This window comes from Herpailurus yagouaroundi, unplaced genomic scaffold (genome assembly GCF_014898765.1).
Source record: "Herpailurus yagouaroundi ecotype Mexico unplaced genomic scaffold, PumYag 161, whole genome shotgun sequence".
Lineage (NCBI taxonomy): Eukaryota > Metazoa > Chordata > Mammalia > Carnivora > Felidae > Herpailurus > Herpailurus yagouaroundi.
The window spans coordinates 5,307,719-5,317,868 of NW_024412402.1; positions in this window are offsets into that span (position 1 = coordinate 5,307,719).

The following is a 10,150-nucleotide window of genomic DNA, read 5'->3' on the forward strand; positions in this document are numbered from 1 at the left end:
GTCCTGCCCTCCCTCGAGACCAGTCCTCTTCCCGCTCAGCCACAAGTCCCTGGTCTGATCAGCTGTGGCCAGTCTTCTTGTGCACGTGTTGGCACAAATCCTGGAAACATTATGCAGAGGGACTCTCTGGGCCACCCCTCAGAAGCAGGCACTTCCCAGATGGTCCACTCTAAACTGAAGACTAAAAATCCAAGTCCTCTCTGAGGGGTGCTGCTTTCACCCCCCAGACTCTCGGCTGGAAGAGCAAAGGCATCGCCATCTTCATGACATCACTTTACATCCTGCAGGGTCCTGCCACAGAAAGTCCAAACATGACTTTTTGTGTTATTTTTTTTTCTTACTTCCATCCATATTCCTAGGGCAAATGCCCCAGGAACTCAGTCCAACCTTGGTCTCACCCACACAAACCTTATTATGATTCAAAACAACATATTTGTAGCAAACCTTCCTGATCCAACTAAAGGCATTTTCAAAGAGAACATATAGCCCAGTGAGGCGCTAAGCTGCCTCTTAATTGCTCCAAAGGAATGTTTTCAAGCTCCAGACCCATCAACACCTTCTGTAATCTTTGCTTTCAGCCCACGCTTGTGATACAACCAGAAAGTTCGCAGTTCCTTTTGGGAGCTCTACACCACACTCTACATGCGTTTGTTCATTTCTTGCACCAAATTAATGACACCTTCCTGAAGCGGAGACATGACTCAACTCCAGGAAAGCAGCCAGAGGTTTTCAGAGCCACAAGAACTCTATTTCTCTCGTGTTCTTCTCCAGCTGTGACCTGGGTCAGAGATAAAGGCACTAAAGCTCTTTTTGTTTTCTTTTTAAGAGATAGGATGTGGGGGAAGGAGGAGGGGAAACATTGCCCCCAAAGTACCTTCACAGTTGTCAAGTGCAAAGAAAGCCAGGGTGTCTCACCCCATCCACACCACCACATGCCCCCAAAGACTCGATTGCTCTGGCCACATGGTTTTTGGAGAAACGTGGGCTGGCAGAAGAGAGGAATATCTGGGAATGCTGACTTCAGAGGCAGAGACCAGTTCTGTCCCAAGCTGGGTGGTCCAGGCAAATGTTCTGTCTCCTTTGAGCCCCAGTCCCTGATCTGTGAAGCGGGGCCACCACATTCACTGTGCAAGGCTGCTCTAAGATTAGTTTCTTATTGACAGCCCCGCAGCCCATCCCTACACTGTTTGGGGTAAGGGTACAGCAGCTTTATTGCAGCCCTCTCCTCTCAGTTTTATGTAATACCTGGTTAAATTAAGCAATGTATTTGTTTTTAAATGAGAAAGTCTGAGAAGCATGGGAAAGGAGGTGGGGGGAAGAGCTGGGAAGAGCAGGGCTTGGTTAGAGGTGGAGTTTGTAAGCTCCTGGGCTGCTTGTTGGTTCATTTCATTGGTTCATTTGTTTGGTACCAGAGTGCCCGAGCCCTTTCTTTCCCCAGCATTGGGCTACTTGGCTGTGGGTGGGAAGGAAAGTGGCCTAACAGAGGGTGCGGACAGGTAAGATCCAAGAAAGGCCCAGGAGGAGGAAGGCTATGTGCATCACTGTGGAAGCCTGGACTTTTCTGCCTTGATCTGGAGAGGGTGGGTGGTCCTTGACTGAATCCAGAAGCCCTGCTAAAGGAGAAAGAGGGAAGGCCCAGCCTTCTGCATCCTAGACAACCACTTCTCCTGTCCCCAAAGGCCAAATGAAGTGATGAAAACCGTAACATTACAGGACATGTGAATTCTAAGGCTCAGAGCTGACCTGGGAGATAGTGAACTTAAGGCATGGTGGGTTCAGAAGAGGGACAATACTCATGTCTAAAGTACATTTTGTTCTCAGCTGATGGTTTCAAAAGAAGGGACATGCAGCAGTGTGTTAGGGGCTGCCTGCCACACCTTGTCGTGGATTGTGGGCCTAATATTTCCTGCAACAAATGCATCATGTTCTCTAAAGTTGGCTCATCCCAGGAGATACTAAGTCAGAAGAGATCTGGGTTCACAGGACATGGGCTTTTCCCTTGTCCTCTGAGACTTTCTCTTTCCTCTCCTGCTCCAGGCAGGGTCCTTCCTGTCTCCTCTGGGTGAAGGTTTGTACAAGGTACCAGGTATTTCACTGGGAAAGTTCTAGGACCATTTATGAGCTACATGCTGAAAGACTGCCCTATGGCCTGCCAAGTAGATTTAGTTTAAAAATAACTCCTTACAGCTCCGGTTGACAGTAATTTGTGGAATTAAGATGGTGTCAGAGACAATTTTATGAAAGCGAGTGTTGTCCCTGGTGATTGTGTTTCCTGAAAGATGAGTGGATAACTCACCACAGGACATTCCATTAGCCGGCATTACCCTCCCCCAAGCCAAACAAAATAAACCCCTGTTTTTCTCCAAGACAGGTCTCATTTTCAGAGCTGACAAAACTGTTCTCACTGGGCCCGGAGATCAAAATGTGTGTCCAGCTGGGATGAAGAATGACACTGACATGGACTCAAATTTTCCTTAAACTAAGCTCCCTGCTCCTAAAAAGCACACTGCAGGTCATCAGCCATGAGGCCCTTTCTACATACCCAAAAGAGCTACCTCCATGAATTTTCCCTCAGTCGGCGTGTACCCTCAGTGAGTCTCTGAATCAGTTATGGATTTTTCAGTATTACCTCGCCCAAAGAAGGAAACCCCAACTAGCTCAAGGAAGAACGAAATTTATTAGCTCATCTAATGAGAGAAAGTTCAAGTTTACAAAGGACTCAAGCATAGTTTGATATAGGGGCTCATATGATGTCATAGGAACTCAGTCTCTTCATCTCTCAGTTAGATTTACACTCTCAATGTTAGCTTCGTTCTCAGCAGGTTTTCTTCTGACCACAACCACATGGCGGCCACCATTCTAGACTTTGTACCATTGTAACTCCAAATCTACTGGTAAAGGAAGTCTGTCTTTTTGATACAAAAGCCCTGATTTATTTGGATTGTTCCGGCTTAAGTCGTGGGCCCATCTCAAAATCAAATATTGTAGACCACAGAAAGTGATGCTCTGATGAGCAGATGGGTGGCCCTGAGTGTGAAGTCAGAGCCCTTGGAAACAACAAGGATTGGGGACAGGGATGGGGTTTATTGGAGTCTCTGCTGGCGATTATGTTCAGAGCCATGTAGTAAAAGCCCTACCACAAGAAGTTTGTTCTTCTCATATAATGAGATGTCCAAAGACAGTCCAGGAAGCAGCCCAGAGCACAGGTTCCTTCTAGACCCCTACGTCACCATACTGCTTGCAGTTCTCATCCTCACAGCTCCAAGAATGGCTGCTCTTAAAATCCAGGCATCACATTCCAGGCATGAAGAAGGGGAGAGGGTAAAGGAGAAAGTCTAGTGCCAGTCTATTTTTTTTTTAATCAGGAAAAGCAAACTTCCATGAATTTCTCTTTATATCCTATCTGCCAAAATTAGATCATATGAGCACTGCTAGCTTCAGGACAGTCTGGGGAAGTATTTTTACTTAGAAACACGCTTGGAATTCTGATAATAGAGAAGAGGAGGAGAATGGGTATTAGGCTTGTCAACTAACAATGTCAGCCATGGTTACCTGCTACCTAGTCAAAAAAAAAAAAAAAAAAAAATCTAAACGCTACATCATTTGTCAGCCACGATGGCCAGTTCCCTTTTCCCAACCAAGGATCTACATTTTAGTTCCTGCCTCCAAGAACGATAATCAGCTCCTGGTTGATGGCTTGGGACTGAGCATCCCTGGGGTCATAAGGTGGCCACAAGCCACCTTATTCAGCATCTATGAAGGTACCACAGCTCTTCTTGGAGGATGGTATTGGTCTTGCTTTAAGTCCGAAGAAACTCAGAACTGATGACAGTTGGTTGTTAAATATTTTAAAAGAATGTCCTTTCTAAAAAATATTTTGTAATGTAGCACATAGTTTAAAAATTGTTCCAGAGTTATAATTTTGGAGAAAGTATGTGTACATCCTTATGGATATGGGGATATATTAAGTATCAGTACAAATCCTTTGCATCTTAACTGAGTGTTTTCTCCCACTCTTAGTCCTGGAACCCCTGAAGAAGTCCATTATTTCAGCAGAAGTGAGCAGGGATGATCCTGGGAGGAGGATCTGGGATGGGCTGAGACCCAGGGGGTGAATGCCATGACCTTGGGGTTCTAGATCAAGGGAAGCCTTGCATGGGGCAGTAGTTACAACAGCCACTTCCCCCTAGTGCATGTGGTCTCAGGGAATAGCAGCACAAGCAAAGCAGGAGGGTTGTTTCCAGTTATTTTAAAGACTTCATATTATGATTGTCTTTTCTCCTACTTCGTGGAATCAGAAGTTCACAGAATATTGGAGCTAAAAAAGAGCTTCATGGTCATCTGGCCTGACCCCTTCACTTTTCATTGGTTCCTTGTACAAATTTTTTCATGTAACCTTGTCATGTCAAATACCTCATGGTCGAGAGAAATCAGTGGGGTCCACAACTCCCTGTGTATTTAGAGATTTAAATCACAAACCTAGACATCAATGATTTGGATGGAAAGGATAATTTGAGAAGGGGATATAGAAAGGGATCTGAACCATACTGCTCCAGTGGTCACAATTGGCAGCCTCTTTACCAACTGGATTTTTTTTTTTTTTTTGGCTCTATACTTTGTCCTGATTTCAGACTTACCGAAAAGATGCATAATTAGCACAAAGAAATTCCCATCTACTCTTCATCCAGATTCTACACATAGTGACATTTAACCACATTTGCTTTCGATAGCTAGATAGATACATTTTCTTTATCTCAACGATTTGGGCTGCAGATATGATGCCACTTTAACCTTTCAATGTGTATCTTCTAAAAATAAGGGCTTTTCCTTACAACATAGTACAATAAGTTCTGTTAACATAGTACATAATCAAAATTAGGAAATTAGCATTGTAACAATACTCATAACTAATTCACAGACTTTATTCAAAGTCTCCCATTATGCTAATAGTGGTCTCTATGGGTAAAGAAAATCCTGGATCGTGGGTTACATTCAGTTGTCATGATGTCTCTTTATCACTTCAAATCTGGAACAGTTCCTAAGTCTCCCTTTATCTTTCTTGACCTCGGCAGTTTTGATCAATGCAGTCAAGTTGCCTTGCAGAATTTCTGAATAATTTTAAGACTATGTAAAAATTCTGTCCTTATCATGAGAGAGAGGAATGCTCTGTGATTAATGCTAGTGAGTCCAATCACCAGAGGATTCCCATCCCATTACAAGGAACAAGTAGAACACTTAAGAGGTATTAACCTGGGCCCCAGTTTGGGGCAAATGTGTCTAAATCCACTAATGGTTAAGTAGAGCTTCAACCCTTTCAGAATATGTGATCTCTTAGGGAGGGTCTACATTGGCTTCCCTCAAGATCCAGGATATTGCTCCTTTGCAACAACCAACTGTGGGCCTTTTTTTCCCCACCATGGTTGGTTGTCGCAAATGAAGGATTGTTTTGTTATTCACTCAAACCTAATTAAAGTCAAGGTTAGCAGGGCATCTGCCAGCAGCCGATGTCTTCCCTCTGCCTTCCCCATCACATCACCAGTCAACATGATTCATTGGCTTTTAGTGCATTAGGCAAATTTGCTATAATTGCGGAGGGGAAGGAGCAAGGGGCCCACGGCACCACCCAGGCGCTACACCATTGCCTTCCTGTAAGTCACACAGACTCCAAGAAAGGGGCTTAAATTGCCTTTATTGATTTGTCAGCCTCGAATAGATCATTTCTCACTGAGCAAAGGACAGGACCCTCTGAGAGAGTTCTCTCTCCTCCTCCAGCCCTCATCATAGGTCTTATCTCAGGGGAAGGGGGTCTAAGGGGGTTAATGACATGTTGGAGAGAATTAAAACGTGGACATCAGTTCTCCCAAAGATGCATCTGAGAGCGGACCAGTGGAGCGTGTTCCCACCTGTGACTGCTCCAAACTAGACTTCTTGATCCCAAAATTATGCATAAAGAAGCAACCCTCAGAATTCGAATTTCCTTCCAAGTGGAATTCCATAAGACAAGACTGCTGTGATTTTTGTATCCAGTCCTTCGGAGCAGCTCCTTGTCTTATGCACCTTGGAAGGGCAATGAAGTACAGTGTAGCCATGTTACAGAATCCCTCATGGAAGGGCAGCCAGCCAATAGTTCTCTAGCGCCAGTCCTTAACTCACATCCAGTAAAAATTTTAAAAATTTCTTATAAACCCACTTTGTGCCAGGAGCTTAAATCAGTCCTTTGCAAGATGGGGCCCTCAAGCTCAGAACACTTATAGAGACCGAGATACAAATAATCAGCACACAACACAACATGGTAAGTTTTATTCTAGAATCTGTACAATGTATGTAGAAGACTATTGGGCATTGGGAGGAAGGGACGGAAGGGAAGGCTGGTTTATTCTTCATGTGGCAGATAGACTGAGGTGGGCCTTTGTAATCCACACAGCTAACCAGGTGCAGCCTTGCTCTGTTCTATTTGTGTATGTATCAGATGCATTTTCCTCATCTAGATGGTAAACAGCTCAAAGGCAGGAATCTACCTTATGTCTGGGGAGTTCTTCATAGTACTCAGCCAGGTGCCGATCACACAGGAGGGCCCCAAGGAATCCTTGGGGGATAATTAAATCCAGAATATCACACAGCTGTTAAGAACAGCTAGCTGGCCATCTCTTGAACACAGGTATCTGTGAGGACTTGCAAGGAGTCTGGTGGGGTCTCAGGTGAAGCTCTGTGGGTCAGAGTTAGTATGAATGCCATAACCCAGGATAGCCCTTGGACACATGATGTCAACTACTCTTACAATGGAAACACTTCTGTGGCCTCAAAGATATCTAAGATTCAGTCACATGTTTTTTTCTAGCAACATTTGCTACAAAAACTACCAAGATAACAAGATTATTTGGACAATGTTTTGAAGATTCATTGTTCAGTAACAGAATTTAACCTGGAATTGAAACAAACATGAACTGCATTGGTTGTAGATGGGAATATTGTTAAGGGGCTATGGTATAGGCTCTCTGCTCAGTAAGGAGGGTGCGTGTCATAGGGGAAAGAGAGTACAGGAAGAAGGGATAGAGAAGAAGGGGGAAAAGATTGCCGGGGTGGGTACTGGGAAAGGATGGCTTTTTCGTAAGGATTTTTTCTGTTGCTTTTCATGACCTTCAGAGGGGCTTTTTATTGTCAGAGAGGCTTGCCTGAGCCTTATGGGTTTGCCTTCCCACTGTTTATTTTTAATTTCGATGGCTCACAATCTTGGCTATACTCAAGAGTGTCCTAGAAAAGACAGAGGCCAAGGGTGGAAGGCCAAAGCATCCTTGGTGCAGGAGTTCAGAGAACAATCTCCTGTAGAAGTGAGGACTGTGGGGCCATGGCTCCCTCATGCACACCTAGAAATAGAGGCTTGTGTTTGGGCTTCCAGAGACTGGCAGGCTCCTAGGGCATCAAGCACCCAGAGCATTATTAGGTCATCACTGCTACTTTCATTCAGAGGTGGTGGGTGAAGCAAGCCAGCCTAATGGGAAAATAGTGTTGACCTTAGGACCTCACAGCAGAACAGCCGGCTGCCTGGTGGGTGTGGGCACATGGAGGCAGCTGGATGCAAATTCACAACCAGAGGAACTTCTTCAGGATTTTCAACTTTTTCCCCCCTCCAACGATGAATAGGGAGAACCCCAACTGTGGTAAAAATAGCTCACACTCTCCCTCAAACCCTTCTGGTTTGAGTCTCTGGAAGGCTTGAGGGAGGAAAGTCACTTTTGAAAATGGAATTTATTTTGAGCCAGTGATAGTGTCAGGAGGCTCAGTTCTGGGGACAGAAGGCATCTTTCCAGAATACAAATCCTCTTCATCTTTTTTTTTTTTTAATTACTTCCCACCCCACCCCCCCAAAAACAAACTCTTCCTTGATACTTTTTTTAGTGAAAAGCTAGATGTAAACTGGAACAATCATCTCTGCAAGGGGAGCAAGTTTCTGGAGTAGGTTTGCCGAGGCCCAGGCTGAGACCGGTGATGGGCAGCCCTGTCCAGTCCCTCTGGTGGGCTGAGGCTGGCGCCATCTTACCGAAGGTTTCCTCATCTCTAACTCAGGGGCTGCACCAGCCCACAACACCCACCGGGAAAGCTGTGTGGAGATAAAGTCAGAGATGTCTTTGAAGTTGCTTGTAAACTGTGAAGCACCAAGGTGTTGCTATGAAGGAGCTGAGTAAGGCCTCCTGTGGCCGAGAAAGCTGTGAGATCTGGAAACAGCCCCCTCTCAGTGACTCCAAAGGGCGACAGAAAGGAACAGCTGCTGGCTCTGCTGGAGGAGCCCATGAGGAGAAACGACAGTCCTCAGCATCACACACAAATGGAACTGCCTTGGAGGCCTGCACCATCTCCGCACCCACTTGGCCTTTCAGAGCGCTAATGGGGCAAAGGGGACAAACCGGTTTCACAGAGAGGTAAACTGAGGCCTAAAGGGGAAAGCCCTTCTATATGGCCACACTGAGGCTCACCCAGAGCGATGCCAAGCTTGGCCTCCCTCACAGTCCCCTCGACACCAGGGGTCAATGCAGACCTGACCGCAGCCAGCATCCAGCTTGGAAACTCATGGGCCTGAGTCAGGAAAGCAGGTCATTGCCCTAGCAGAATTTTGAAAGGACTCCTGGCCACAAGGACCTAGAGCAAAACACATCAGAACAAGTTTTGCACGTGGGATCCCTCCCCAGTTGTGGAACCAGCAAACACAGAATGAAAAAACAGGGCCCTAATCCCCTCTACTGGGGTGGGGGAGTGTCTAGGAAAACCCCATTGCCTGGAGCTGGCATGAAGCAGTGTTCTGAGTGCATTAGGTAGCCCCGGATCCTTCTCTCATTCCCAGAAACCTCACTGAGAAAGACCTGAGTTGAGCGTTAATAGCTCACAGCTCAGAACACAGGTCTGCTGGGCCATTTGCACACCTCCCAGTAGAGGCCTGCCAATGGCCTGCAGAGCCCACAGCAGCCTGCCTCTGAAGCTATCCTGAGCTTCCTGTCCTGCCCTCCACGATGTCCCCACACTGGGGTCACACTCTGGAGTCCCTTCTCCCTGTAGCTGGGATGCTAACCATTCATTCAGATACAGCACCTGCCCAGAATTCCAGCTCATCTCAGGCTACCCAGCGAGGGCCACCAGGAAGCTGCAGACTCAAGTTTTGCTGGAACACTGCCACACCCTTTAGTTACTATTGGCTCTGGCTTCTTTCTTGCTAGGACAGAATGGAGTAGCTGCTACAAAGACCATATGGCCTGCAAAACCGAAGGTATTTACCGTCTGGCCCCTTTATCATAAAAGTCTGCCACTCCTGTGTTATGTAATTATCTTATTGAAGCCTAATGATTACCCTGTGGACTATTATTACCCTGGCTTAGAGGCTGAAGATCAGGAAGTAGCTTACTGGTAACTGTCAGAGTCTGTATCAAACTTAGGTGCGCTCACTCCAAAACCCAGGTTTGTTCATATTATATAATCCTGCCGCCCAGGTGCGGGCACATCCATTCAATGGGCAGGATGTTAGTAGTGTAGGGAAAGGTCTCATCTTCCTCCAATGGACGAGCCAGATTTGAAGCCATACTGTTGAATAAGGACTAAGTTAGGCCTAGGACACTCCCCGCCTTTTCCTTAGGATCCTCATCTCAAGGAGTGGCTCTTAAAATCTTCCTGGCTAGAGCTGGAAGCTTCTAAATAAACCTGAAACCCACAAGAGCCAGGCAGGTCTAGAGCAGCCCCTGGCCAGCCACGGTTACCATGACAACAGATCATTTCCATTACAAACCCTGCAACAGGCTTCCAGAAGGTGATTAATGGCTGACCTCTGGGGGCTGGGAACTGGGTGGGGGGTGGGGGGGTGTAGATTGGGGGGCTATTTCTTTTAGTCTGGTGCAAGGCTTGAGCTAGCTACTTCTTTACCCCCCCGCCAACTGGAAGGTTGAGGGAGGTGAATTTTCTAGTTGGGGTACAGATGCTATAACTCCCCTTCCCCTGTCTCCTTACATCCTAAAAGTGAGCCCAAGAAACACCTTGTGAAAATCTTGCTCCAGACTTGAGCTAAGACAGAGGAGCCGAGGAAACTCAAGGGCAGACAAAGGAAAACAAGAAGCCACAAGAAGGAGTGCAAGCCTGTAAACTGGTTCATGCTTGCTGAATAAATGGCACC